Genomic DNA, 14,446 nt, shown 5'->3' on the forward strand with positions numbered 1-14,446 from the left:
ATGCTGACTGCAGTGGGGTTTGGACCTGTGCTCCCCTGATCCGAACACCAACGCACTAGTCCACTGCGCCACACGCCTCCCAGTCTCATATATGAGCTATCGTCCTTCTGTTTGTATCCAACAGTTAAAATGTTCAAATTACATTGAACCAGAATTGTCCCCCTTTTTTCTTTAACAGTGAAGAAAATTGGATATGTTAATGATTTATTGACCGCAAAACTCAAAATCTCCCCAGTTTTAATTTTGAAAATCTGGTCACCTTAGTTAGTGTATTGTGTTATTGTTATCGTGGGGATTATTACATCCTTCCATAACAGTACAATTGGAAATCTAGCAGTATTGGTATACAGTTGCATACAAAAGGATATATTCAAATAAAATACTAAAGTCAATGTTCTTTTCACCACTAGAAGAGAAGGCATTCATTCTGCAGATTCCAGCACACTCACTGGTATTTAAGATCTAATCACTTTGTTTTCTTATAGTTCACTTTGCCAGCAGATGTGACATCACCATTTTGTCTTTGCTGATGAGATGAGAGTGGACGGCTTTAGTTAGAGAGAGGGGGAGGGGAAGAGAGAGAGAGAGAGAGAGAGAGAGAGAGAGAGAGAGAGAGAGGAGAGAGAGAGAGAGAGAGAGAGAGAGAGAGAGAGAGAGAGAGAGAGAGAGAGAGAGAAGAGAGAGAGAGAGAGAGAGAGAGAGAGAGAGAGAGAGAGAGGGTGGGTGGGTGGGTGGGTGGGTGGGGGGAAGTGGAGAGAGGCTTTTACTCCAGTGTGTGTCGAGGAGGCTGGCAGTGAGGAGGAGAGCACCGAAGAAGATGCTGGATGCTGATACGGAGCTGCTGGCGTTTCACTTTCTGTAACACTGAAGCAGCTCTTATTGCGACAGGAAAAAAACAATACATCTGTGTGAAAGCCTCAGGTAAGAACAGACATTCATTTTAAAATGAGAAAAATTGTCTGTCTTTTTTAATAATTAAAATGTACCCTTATGTTTGAACTTTTTTAAATTAAAATGTCTGGTTGGTTATAATAAGTCAATGTATCAGTAACACTTGATTGTCCTTCAATCATCAATGCTAATCTAATTATTATTAAAAATGACAACAATGCTTGGTTTAAAAGTGCATTTCTGATTTTCCTAAAACACCAATCTATTTCTTAACTATTTAAATTGAGAAACATTTTCACCTGACTACTTGTCATATTGCTCAGATATTTAAGTTTATTTCCTCAAAAAACCTCGGATTGCTGACGTCATTTGAATGACCTACTATGATTGTACGGTTCCAATTTACCATGAAAAAATATACCTTTTATTATTATTAAGGAGCAGTTAGCACAACTATCTATCTGTATTTCATTTAGTTTTATTTTCATTTCTATGATTTCATACTGAGCGACAAACATGTACAAACAAACAAAATGTATAAATCTAAACATTCAAATTATATATTCTGTATCTACAATACTGCAGTTTTCTAAGAGATTATGCAAGTGTTTCTACACGTTCTGTATGATTTCTTAGAGAGCATAACTTGCTTCATTAAATCATATATTCTTGTTTTTTTTTTTTTTACACATCTATCAAACATACAAACATTTTTGATGCAGAACCCTTAACTTCAGCTTATGTTGACTCTCTAAAGTCCTCTATCAGCCTATATCTTTGCAGCTTACTGCCAACAAAGCCTATGCAGATATTTGTAGTAAACAACAATTATTCAGATAAACCACTTGGACTTGAATAATAAAGCTTGGCCGGATGTAGATAAGTGCCTGTTTTAAATCAATACACTATTACTTTTTCATTTATATTGTCCATAATCTTAAAGCAATAGTTCAACATTTTGAAATATGTACTGATTCAAGTTGGAAGTTTGTGCCGGCAGCTTGTGAGCTTAGTATAGCACAAAAGCATTAAACAGAAGGAATAAAAACTAGCCCGACTCAAGTCTAAATCAAATAATAATGCATATCTAAAGCTCGCTTAATTAAACCTTATTTTCTTGTTTTTTATTTAAACAAGATAGTGGTCCATATGTAGACAAATCTGTTTATCAGTGTGGCTTACACACGTTGGTAGGTGGATTTAGTTTTTCTGACAGAGCACACTGGTTTTACCCCGCTTTCTGTCTTAATGCTAAACTAAGCTAACTGACATTTGGAGATACTGCATTGATATTCTCATCTAACTCAGCAAGAGAGCAAATAAAGATATTTAGCAAAATATCAAAACATTTTTCAAATAAGAGCAAAGCTTTTGTCTGTGCAGCCGAGAAGTCTTTCATCTCCATGTTATAACCAGTGGTCAGCTCGAGAAGAGCCCTCAGTACAGAGGAGGAGCTCACTGGCTAACATGTAGTGGCAGCACCATTTTCAAAGCTGAGATGGAAGGAAACGATGAAGAAAAGGAAGCTTGAATTTTCCTTGGTGTTTGTGTGAAATCGATTTTCAGTACTATAACAATCACTATTTTATTTGGTCCATCATCCTCTGCCATGATTGACTTTATTGAATCCCTTTCTTCTTTCCCATGCTCCCTATAATTCCTGCTGAATGCTCCTTTTGACCCCAAATCAGCTGTATTGACTGTATTGTGTGAGAGGTGGGCGGTGGTGGATTATACAGGCTGCTGAGCACTCAGGTGCTGACTGATGTGGCTAATGTGCTTGAGCAGAAACGGTTCACTCCGACTCAACACCCCCTGCCTGCTGAACTCAGGGGAAATAATTCCTACTGTGGGTTTATTTTCTTGTGGGTCGGTGCTTTTCGAAATGTTACCATTCAACACTTAATAGTCTCGAGTCCTGTTTTTTTAGTAGCAAACCAACTTAGTGGCAAAATACCTGCTGTCAGTTTAAGGTAGGTCAATGAAATGTAACACAGTCTGTTTTAAAGGGTACAATTTACAAACACATATTTATTTATGGATAGTCCACCGTCGTAGGACATGACTGATTTGAAGTGCAGTGCCAGCATCTAGAGTATGTATGAAATTAAGTTGAAATTAGAGTTTCTAGGTAGGAATGCTGAATGGATGATGGTGCATATAATGTTCATGCAGATGATCCAAGTTGATGATCTCATCTTTTTTCTTTTTTTTTTTTACCTTAAAGGTGGGTTAAGTTTGAGAAACCGGCTCGAGATACACTTTTTGTTATATTCCATGGAATGCTCTTAACATCCCGATAGCAATGAATATCTTAAGTGCTTTGACAAAAAATCCATAAAAATAAATTCATCTATGGAAGCTGTAGCGCTGTAAAAAGCATGACCAATCATTTTTGCCGGCCCAGCTAAAATAACTGGATGGCCTACCTGCCTGTCAGTCAATCAATCAATCAATGTTTATTTATATAGCCCAATATCACAAATGTTACATTTGTCTCAGTGGACTTCACAGTTCGTACAGAATATCAGTATGACAATACGACACCCTCTGTCCTTAGACCCTCACATCGTACAAGGAAAAACTTCCGGAGAAAACCCCACAGTTTAAAGGGAAAAATGGGAGAAACTTCAGGGAGAGCAACAGAGGAGGGATCCCTCTCCCAGGACGGACAGACGTGCAATAGATGCCGTGTGTAAATTGAAAAGATAATACATTTGCAACATAGGTAGTCCAAATGTTTGGAAATGCATGTGTGTATAGGAAGATGAATCCACGAGGATATCCATCCAGGACTTATGATCCAGGACCACAGCCACGACTCAAGATCCAGGACTCGCGATCCATGACACAGGACCGCAGGATCATCCATGACTCCGGATCCCGGGGTATATAGACACCAAAAAGAAAGAAATTTTGGAAGCTGGGTTAATCGGAACATGAGAGTACACAAGTATAGACAGAGAGAAGGAAGAAGTAAGATGTCCCCCGACAAACTAAGCCTATATCAGCAAAACTAGGGGCTGAATGTAATCAGCCTTAACTATAAGCTTTATCAAAAAGGAAGGTCTTAAGCGCACTCTTAAAAACGGATAGGGTGTCTGCCGCCCGAACACAAACTGGAAGCTGATTCCACAAAAGTGGAGCTTGATAAGAAAAGGCTCTGGCTCCCATTGTACTTTTAGAGTCTCTAGGAACAACCAACAACCCTGCATTCTTGGAACGCAATGCCCTAGTAGGACAGTAGGGTATAATGAGTTCTTTAAGGTAAGATGGCGCCTGCCCATTAAGGGCTTTGTAGGTGAGAAGAAGAATTTTAAATTATATCCTGTGTTCTATAGGGAGCCATTGTAAGGCAGCCAGAACAGGAGTAATGTGGTCCCTTTTCCTAACTCTGGTTAGTACACGAGCTGCAGCATTTTGAATCAGCTGAAGCGACTTGACTGACTTCTTGGTACACCCTGATAATAAGGAGTTACAATAATCCAGCCTTGAAGTAACAAATGCATGGACTAGTTTCTCTGCATCGTTTTGAGGCAAGATATGCCTGATTTTTGCAATGTTACGTAGATGGAAGTAGGCGGTCCTTGAAATTGATTTTATGTGGGCGTTAAAGGATAAATCCTGATCAAATATAACACCAAGATTCCTTACAGTCTCACTGGAGGCCAAATTAATGCCATCCATAGTTAGTATATCTTTAGATAATTTGTTTCGTAGATTCGTTGGGCCAAGTACAATAACTTCAGTTTTGGTCTTGTTTAACATCAAAAAATGTAAGGTCATCCACCTTTTTAAGTCCTTGAGGCAGTCTTGAATTTTATTTAGATGATTAATTTCATCAGGCTTGATTGATAAATATAGTTGAGTATCATCCGCATAACAATGAAAGTTTACAGAATGATTCCTTATAATATTGCCTAAGGGAAGCATATATAATGTGAACAAAATAGGTCCGAGCACTGAGCCCTGTGGCACTCCATGGCTAACTTTGGTTTGCGTGGAAGATTCATCGTTGACACGTACAAACTGAAAGCGTTCAGATAGATAGGACCTAAACCAGCCTAAAGCAGTTCCCTGTATGCCAACTAAGTGCTCTAGTCTTTGCAATAGTCATGGTCAATAGTATCAAATGCAGCACTGAGATCGAGCAAAACAAGAATAGAGACAAGTCCCTTGTCTGAGGCTATTAGAATGTCATTTGTGACTTTAACCAGAGCTGTCTCTGTGCTATGATGTGTTCTAAAGCCAGACTGAAAATCTTCAAATAAATCATAGTTTTTTAAGTAATCACACAGCTGTTTTGCGACTGCTTTCTCAAGAATGTTTGAGAGGAACGGAAGATTAGAAATAAGTCTATAGTTGGCTAAAACCTCTGGATCGAGGTTGTGCTTTTTAAGAAGCGGTTTTATCACTGCTACTTTGAATGATTGTGGAACATAGCTGGATAATAAAGATATATTCATAATATTTAATAAAGAAGTGCTAATTAATGGAAAAACTTCTTTTAACAGCTTAGTTGGAATCGGGTCTAAGATACACGTTAATGGTTTGGAAGAGAGAATCATTGAATTTAATTGTTCAAGGTTTATGGCTGAAAAGCATTCTAGTTTACTATCTAGTGTAATATTAGAACTTACGTTTCCGGGAGCTGTTGATAATACTATACTGGTCAAAGGCAAGAGGTCATTAATTTTGTTTCTAAGAGTAACAATTTTATCGTTAAAAAAGCACATAAAATCATTACTACTGAGTGCTATGGGAATAGAAGGCTCAGTCGAGCTGTGGCTCTCTGTCAGCCTGGCTACAGTGCTGAAAAGAAATCTTGCATTATTCTTATTCTCATCTATTAATGAAGAGTAGTAGGCTGCTCTCGCTTTACGCAGTGCTTTCTTATATTCATTGAGAGTAATATGCCAAATTAAACGAGATTCTTCAAGTTTAGTGGAACGCCATATCCTTTCAAGTTGTCTCGACTTTTGCTTTATTTTGCGGGTTTCGGCATTATGCCATGGAGCTAATCTATGTTGTTTTATTTTCTTCTTTTTCAAAGGAGCAACAGAGTCTAATTTTATTCGCAGCACATCTGTAGCACTATCAACAACATGATCAATTTGGGGTGGTGTACATTTTGTATAAGTTTCCTCCCTTACATGCAGACATGTTATCGAGTTAAGTATTGGTGGAATCTCTTCCTTAAATTTGGCGATAGCACTAACAGATAGGTTTCTGCTGCAGGAGCTTTTGACTAATGCTTTGTAGTCTAGTAACAGTACTTCAAAAGTGACTAAGAAATGGTCGGATAAAGCAGGATTATGCGGTTTGACTAATAGTTGCTCAATTTCAATACCATAAGTCAGAAAAAGGTCGAGAGTGTGATTATAGCAGTGGGTTGGTTTATTTACGCTCTGATAGAAACCAACAGAATCTAATATAGAGTTAAATGCGACAGTAAGGCTATTTTTATCATCGTCAACATGAATATTAAAGTCACCTACGATAATTACTTTATCTGTTTTAAGTACCAAAGCTGATAAAAACTCAGAGAATTCTGATAAGAATTCTGAATAAGGACCTGGTGCATGGTACACTGTAAAAAATAAGATTGGCTGCAAAGTTTTCCAGTTCGGATGCGTAAGACTGAAGACGAGGCTTTCAAAGGAGGTATAATTACATTTTTGTTTAGTATTGATAAGTAAACTTGAGTCAAAGATTGCTGCAACTCCACCTCCTCGGCCCGTGCCTCGGGCAATATGAGTATTGATATGGCTGGGTGGAGTGGCCTCAATTATGCTGACATATTCTTCATGTCTCAACCAAGTTTCAGTGAGACAGCATATATCAATATTATAATCTGATATTAAATCATTTACCAATATTGCTTTAGATGCAAAGATCTTATGTTTAAGAGACCACATTTAATCTTCCTGTTTTGTTGCACTGTAGTAGTTGTTACATTTACTTTTAGTAGGTTATTATGTATGACACCTCTAATATTGGGTATTTTATTGGGTTCGGGATTCCTATGGATGACTGCCTAGGAGAGAGCGCAGAGAAGCGTGTAAGACTGCGACTCCGCCTCCTGGTCTCAACTCCAGTTTGTCATGGATTAAGTCCACAAAGCCCTGAAATGTTTGCCGAAATTAGATTTGTACCTTCCAAAGTAGGATGAATGCCGTCTCTCTTACTCAGACCAGGTTTTCCCCAGAAGGCTGTCCAATTATATCAGCCTTCCATCTGTGCACAAACTTCTCTCGTGCCCTCATTGGTCATGTGCGCGTTCGTGTGTGTTGGAGGAGGGCTCTGTAAGGAAGTGGCATATTTGTTCCGGCTGTGTATTTTCAAATTCTAGCGCACTCTAGCTGATTTCTCCAAAATTACCTACCCCACCTTTAACCAATTGTTTTTGTTGCCCAAAAAAATGTGTTTTATTCAGATATTACTACTAAGTAATACCAGGGCCAGAATCACAGATGTTGATACCAATACCGAGGCTTTAGATCAGTTAATTAGGGAGAACCAGTATCATGCTTTGAGGTGAATACTTCACTTGTTTATTTTATCATTATTCTTTTTTCAATTACATTTCAAGCCAAGCCGATCTTGCTGATCTCAAAATATATCCAAATAAAGATTGAATGATAAAAAACGCAAGACGACGTATACAAGCATTTTCTGATAGACATGACACACTGATTGACGTTTCCTCCAAAACTTAGATAGAGTTAGGGAAAGTCCAGAAATAAGGTTGAAATAAGAATATAAGCTCCTTGTGATAACATATCTATTTCTGAGTTTTTAGCTTCAACTCTGCAGGAAAAATACAGAAGAACAGTAACTTTTTAATATATCCATAATGTGTCTTTGTTATTTATAATGAAGTGACTTGGTTACGTTATCCGTAGTTAGAGCCCCAGATTCCCTTTATTGACTATTGGTCAAAGAATAATATCTCTATGCATGTACAATTATTGTAAAGAAAGGCTAAAACATGTATTGGCTATAACTTGCAGTATGCAAATGAATTCAGTCACCTGAGGTTGCTGCAAAAGTGCTGATATCGTATTTTTAAAGGGGTGCTTTATTCCCTTTATAATAACTAAGATTTATATACACATGGCACACATACCTAAGGTTGAAGGTAATGGAATTCAGTGGTTTTATGAGGAAACCTGTCCAGTATAAGTGGGTAAAATTGCCTCTTTCATCACAAAACGATGTCAGGGTTGGGGTCAAGTCCAGTCAGACCTAATCAATCAAAGCAATCAATTGAGATTCATGAATTTCCCATTACTTCCAGTGACGACGTGTTCCAGATGAACTAATTCAGTCAAGCGTTTAGCAATTTGGACGGTGGAAATGTACAGTAATTGACTTTCCTCCTCCTCAAATCTGCAGCTGAGGCATTATTGTTTCCAACTCTCGGGAATTCCCCTTGCACAGCAGGAACAGCAGATGTGCTGCACAATCCCACTGTGGCCCCAAGTGTTTGATTAGCTATATATCACGGGCACATTTGAATGGTTCACATCCAGAAAAGATGGTTGGAGGCAGATGTGTAATTATGTATCTGTCACAGAAACACAGATGTAAACAGAGACCACTATTCCACCTTGTATATGCTGCTGTGTGGTGATGTCTGCCCTGCATGACTCTCTGTCAGGGGTCTCAAACAATCCCGGGCCGTGAGAAATTGTAAATTATGCTGATGACCATCTTATGTTTGGAAAAGCCTTCCGTAGTTTCTTACTTTCACCTCACAGCACCAACAACATCCTTCCTCTTGCTCGTTGCTATGTTTACATTTGAAGAGCTCCCTGTGGGAACATTGGTTGATGTTATTAAACGTGTCATGGAATATTGTCATATTTGGCAAAACAATTCTCTTATCTTTTTGGATTTTTGTTTGTACGCCATGCATCTACTCTGATATACTTCACATCATAAAACTGCCATTCGCCAAACACCCATTTTTGTTCCCTTCTTTTTCCGTTCCAGGCTATTATCGTCCAAGTGTCTTTTTTATCTGAACCTGCTTTTGAACAGTGCAGTCCACTCTCAAAACACCAAATGAGGGAATATCTTGCTGACAAGTTGTTTAAATCCCCCAGTAGAGTTCAGATATACAGAATATGTTCTGGAGGTTCGTGGTGGTATTACCTTATACAGTATGGGTTCAGTCTGCATATTATAAGTTTGATTATAGCCTGAACTGACTAAATAAGGTCGCAGACACGACCATTGATAATTGTATTAGTTGTAGGGTAACAAGGAAAGTCTCAAGTCTTAATTTTCGATCAAGTTCAAGTCATCAAAACTTCAGTCGAAGTCACAATGAGTTAAAGTCCACATCTCTGCCTAGCACGCCATTGTTTGTTAGATGATAAGCCCCCCAAGAGTCTGTCTTTGGCACCTCCTCCCCGATGACTTCATTCAGGTTGTTAAAGATGGAAAGCTATGATTGGTCAGATACTAATGTGTAGTCTGAACTGTTTATCGTCAGGGTCACAGCAAGAATCTATGACTTATATAACCCAATCTGAAACAGCGACACACTTTCTGTTTCGTCAATTAGTGAACGCCAGCGACAATTAGACAATACCGTTTACAGGCCCCTTTTTAGATGGAGGTTGTATCTCCGTCAGTGGGGTTTTGTTCAAGTACCAGTACAGACCAATCTGTCTAGACTGGTAGCTGGAGATTCTGACATCTCTTCTTGTTGATGTGTGAATCAAGAAGTAACAAGGAAAAAAATAATTTCTCAAACGGGACAAATATAAACCTTATGTGAGGGCATAATAGGGCGTGTTAGGACATGGTTCTGGTGCATCTCTGACTTTGTTTCTCCTCATTATTCTATCTCTCTTCCCTTGCAACTTCCTCATCATAAACCCAGAAAAACCCCCTCAGCAAGCTGTCTCACACACACAAACAAAGAGAAAACAGATACCACAGAACGGCAGAGGGACAGAGACAGACAATAAGCCTGAGGTTTGCATTCTGTTTAGTGGCCTCTGTACTGCCTCTGGTGTATAAACACACGCACAGAGACACAGGAAATCTGTGATTTCCACTCACCATATGGGTGTTTGCTCTCATACTGAGCTTGTCATGCAGATCACTCTTCTCCACACACAAATACACACGCATGCAGATTAAAAAAGGTAAATGCAATCAATCTTTTGCAGTTTTTGATCCAAAATAAGAGGTTGTATTTATCTGAGAAGAGCTTCAAGCTGTCGCTGACAAGTTTGTGCTCTAGTAAACAATGTATTCATAGGCACATGACTGCTGACACACTAAGGACAGTCGGCCTCGGTTGACAGTCACACGACATGGCACAACAAGCATTAAAACGGCCACAAGGTCTCAGGAAGCGGTGTTCTAAAGCTTGTATCTGTTGCCACAAGCCATCTTCTCCCCATGCCTTTTCAAGATCTAAAGCTGTATGAAATGAAAATGAGGATGCAACAGCCCACGTTTGATACACCAAGTCTGATTGTTTCATTGCCTAGGCGCCATCACCAGGGTTGTTATAACTCAACAGGAACAGGAATGTCTCTACAAAATGTCATGGTAATCACTCCAATAGTTGTTTAGACCTTTCAGTCAATAACGTCAAATGTCAACGTCATGGTGGCACAACAGAAAAAGCCAAGGGACCACCAATACTGCTAGGATTCATTGTTGAGGGACAAGGGATGTCTGTATGACATTTTCTGACAGTTCATCCAATAGTTGTTCAGATATTTCAGTATGGTGATGGATAGATTATGTGAGGCTTTACTTTTGGCACAGTTTATATGCTGATGTTTGTCGACTCGTCATAAATGACAAGACCTAAGTTTTGACCCGCTAAATGGAAAGTCAGGGGATCATCAATATGTTGTTTGGGAAGGGTTAGGATGTCTGTATGGAATTTAATAGCCAATGTCTGTTGAGATATTCTAGTGTGAACTAAAGTGGTGGAAAGAGTCTGATGCTGTACATATACACAGCTAACGTGCTGATATGTGTTATCATAAAGAACAAAGTTTGACCTGGTGGTGGGGCTAAATAGAAAGTCAGGGGATCACCAAAGTTCTTGCGATTCATCTTAAGGAGGACAAGAATGTTTGAAACAAACGTTATAGCAATCCATATTATAGTTTTTCATGCCTTGAGTCTCACTGCTTAACAAATGCACCCTAACATTGTATCCATCCTGCTTTCATCCCTCGACCTACGTATGTAATATTTGAAAGCCATTGAGTCTTTCACTCTGACAAGTTTTGTTGCCCTGCCTCTTCCTCTCACTACACAGACTATAGGTACAGACATTTCTAGACAACTCTGAGACGTCAACGCTTTCAGCTACACATGCTGGGATTGAAGACCAGATTACTGTTTTATCAATGCTTGGCTTTACCCAAGTGTGTGTGTGTGTGTGTGTGTGTGTGTGTGTGTGTGTGTGTGTGTGTGTGTGTGTGTGTGTGTGTGTGTGTGTGTGTGTGTGTGTGTGTGTGTGTGTGTGTGTGTGTGTGTGTGTGTGTGTGTGTGTGTGTGTGTGTGTGTGTGTGTGTGTGTGTGTGTGTGTGTGTGTGTGTGTGTGTGTGTGTGTGTGTGTGTGTGTGTGTGTGTGTGTGTGTGTGTGTGTGTGTGTGTGTGTGTGTGTGTGGGGGTGTGTGTGTGTGTGTGTGTGTGTGTGTGTAAAGTAGGTGGTGATACCTCTTTCCAGAACTAAGCTCCATAAGCTGCTTCCTCACGAGTCTGACAGCCTCAGTGGAGGAGTGGAGAGTCGTTTAGTATGGGGGCGAGATAGCAGAGAGCATGAATGGATGAGGGTGAATGGATGAGGGTTGGATTGACGAAAGAAGTGACAGCTGTGGAGACAGCGAAGGAAAAGGAGTGGGTTGGGAGGGGTTTGTTATACTGCGATGGGTTAGTCTGTTGAAATTAGATGAAATGTTTTAGTCTAATTAAGATGGGATTGTTTAGACTCCTCTGGGAACCATCTGTTCACCGTAAATTACTGTTGTGGGGGACAAGGTCGCCTGAAACTGGTTTCCTGGAATAACTAACCTCCTGTTAAGAGATATTTCAGATGTTTTGAAATGGGGTTGTATGAGGTACTTATCCATAGTTTGTGTATTATCTAAAGTTGATGTTGTTCGACATGCCCATTGAAGAAAAAAACAGCAGAGCAATGTCCTGCTGTAGACACAGGTAGCAGCTAAACATACAGTATTTAAGTCACTATCCGTCTTAGTTTAAGCTATATTTGTTTCAAATATTTGTATTTAGAAGAAGCATACAAGTGTAAGCAATAGTACATACTTCTTTGGGGTGGAAATCGTGCTTCTCTTTTTCAACATAGAAGACAAACAGAACAGCCGAGAAGAAATAATAAAGAAAAAACATAGCATGACAGGAATAGGATACTTAATGACATACATAGTCATAGTGGGAAAGAACATACAAAATAGTATATATAATACAAATAAATAAATAAACTTAAACATTTGTTTTTGCAATGCATCTCATCCGACCGTCCCCCTTATAAATGAAACCATTGGACCCCACATCCTTTCAAATTCCCCCAGTCTATCTTTTAGGATATATAAAATTCTTTCCAAATGCAGTTTAAGCTATATTTATTTGCTTTATTTTAATGGAAAACAGATATTTTTTTCGGAATGGATCTGAAACGATTTTTGCTTTTTTTTGCCCTTTGCTCTCTTTAAATCCACCATAGACAGAAACGTAATTTTGCCTTACAGTACACAGATGTTACTAGTCCACCTTTGCCTCCATTAGGTTGTTTGTCTTATTTTGTGACTTTAGCGATTACAAACTAACCCATTAGAACACCAAAAACACAGTAACACAAACTAAACAATTGAGGCAGCAGTACACTAATTTGTGTGTTCTGCAAGGTAAAATTACTCTTATGGTCAATGAATCCTGGTGGTTTTGATCCGTCAAAAAGGGCTGTCTGATGGCAAAGTGTACACGTACACTAACTGGATAAGTACCTCATACAACTTTTTTTCTGAAAGAATAATTTAAAGTTCAGATGACTGATCCAATGCCCTCAACCAAATTGTGTACTGTCCACCTGTTCTGTCACTACCAGGGTCATTACTGGTTAATCCTGTAGTTTTGGCCTTCACTCAATGCTGGGATGGATCTGTTTTGACTCCACCAAAATATAGCTGGTAGGGCAGAAACTGTATGGATTTGGCCTCTAAACACTTAGTGTTAGGCTTAATTTCTGTCTTAATGGTGGCCGTTTGACATGTAGGTCGTGGGGAGGTCACATCTGATTTATTGCCTGACCAATCAACGATCAGGTTTTTGGACGGTTGGTTGGATTTCTGTGAGATTCAGCATTTCAACAGCCTAATTTCCCAATAAGGCTGGTTTAAAAAACCTGTTCTAAACTGCAGTTATCTTGGTTTAATATCACTGCAGACTGTCTGGTTACTCTGCTGAGCGCCAGCTGTTTAAAGCCAGTTGTGCTCTGTCAACACAGCTGAACAACAAAAGACAAGGATTTCACAGTGGCTTATACATGTTACTAGGTGACCAGTTATTCACAAATCCCTGCTTTATGTTGACCAAATAAAAAAATGGATAATAACAACAGCTGTAGTGTCTGATTACAGCCACACGGCCCCTGATCTGTGCAGTCTTCATATTATTTGCCAAAAGCTTTGTTTCAATCCCGCTCATACAAAAACACAAGACCGGCATTTTCACGCTTATCTGCTCTGTTTAGTAGTTTGATAAACTTGTAAGTCCATTTCTGGTTTAAGGAGGGAAAACTTCCATCATTTTAGGAAGCCCAATTGAGATGATTTACATTAAATAAAAAATACTAAAGTGTTGGCTGAAGTCAACTTGATTTCCCATGTTGGTCACAGTTTTCAGTAAAATTACTAACAGAAATTATAATTAAATCAATCAAAAATAATACAAAAATAGAAAACATTGATTAGAATTTCCTTTAACCTGAGATGAACATGAAACATCTTTTTTTAATTTTTATAATTTTTATATTCCCTCTTGAATTATTACTATAAAACCATTGGCCGGAGTATTAACTAGACCCAATTCATCTATTTATTTGAGGGTAAGAACATTTTTATTTTTTCCCCTAAGATATTAATATGTTTTAAAAGTCAAATCGGTCAGAATCAGGGAAGCTCCTCAGCGTTGCAGTACACACAGGAAGATGTGTTTTCCTCCCAGCAGCGCTCACACACTCTCACATAATGTGTGTTTGCTTGTGTGTTGACATAAATAACTTCTATTTGTGTGTGAGTGTGTGCGTTCATGCTTGTGTGTGTGGCCCTGCAGCTCTTAATCAGCCCAGTCTCATGGAGCTAAAATGCCTGGGTTTCCATTTACTTCACGTCAATTTGCAATGCTTTTCAATCGGCAGCTGACTGAGTGTGACAGGTCCTCCCTCTACACACAGTCTGTGTGTGTGTGTGTGTTTGTGCGCACATTTTTGCATGTCAATTTTTGCTAATGTTAATGCCAGGTTTGTGAAAGTCTTAAATAAAGAAGA

The 14,446-nt window shown here is 39.0% G+C and overlaps 1 protein-coding gene across 1 annotated transcript in view; it reads left to right on the top strand.

The window, feature by feature from the left end:
• The first annotated feature begins 762 nt into the window (after positions 1–762).
• The window catches only part of rph3aa (rabphilin 3A homolog (mouse), a), a 34,809-nt gene continuing 21,125 nt past the window's right edge, over positions 763–14,446 (top strand). Inside the window, exon 1 of the mRNA XM_079658322.1 lies at positions 763–921. The gene's annotated coding sequence lies outside the window, so the exon portion shown is untranslated. The remainder of the gene's footprint in view (positions 922–14,446) is intronic.

Source organism: Notothenia rossii (assembly GCF_949606895.1).
Source record: "Notothenia rossii genome assembly, chromosome: 11".
NCBI lineage: Eukaryota > Metazoa > Chordata > Actinopteri > Perciformes > Nototheniidae > Notothenia > Notothenia rossii.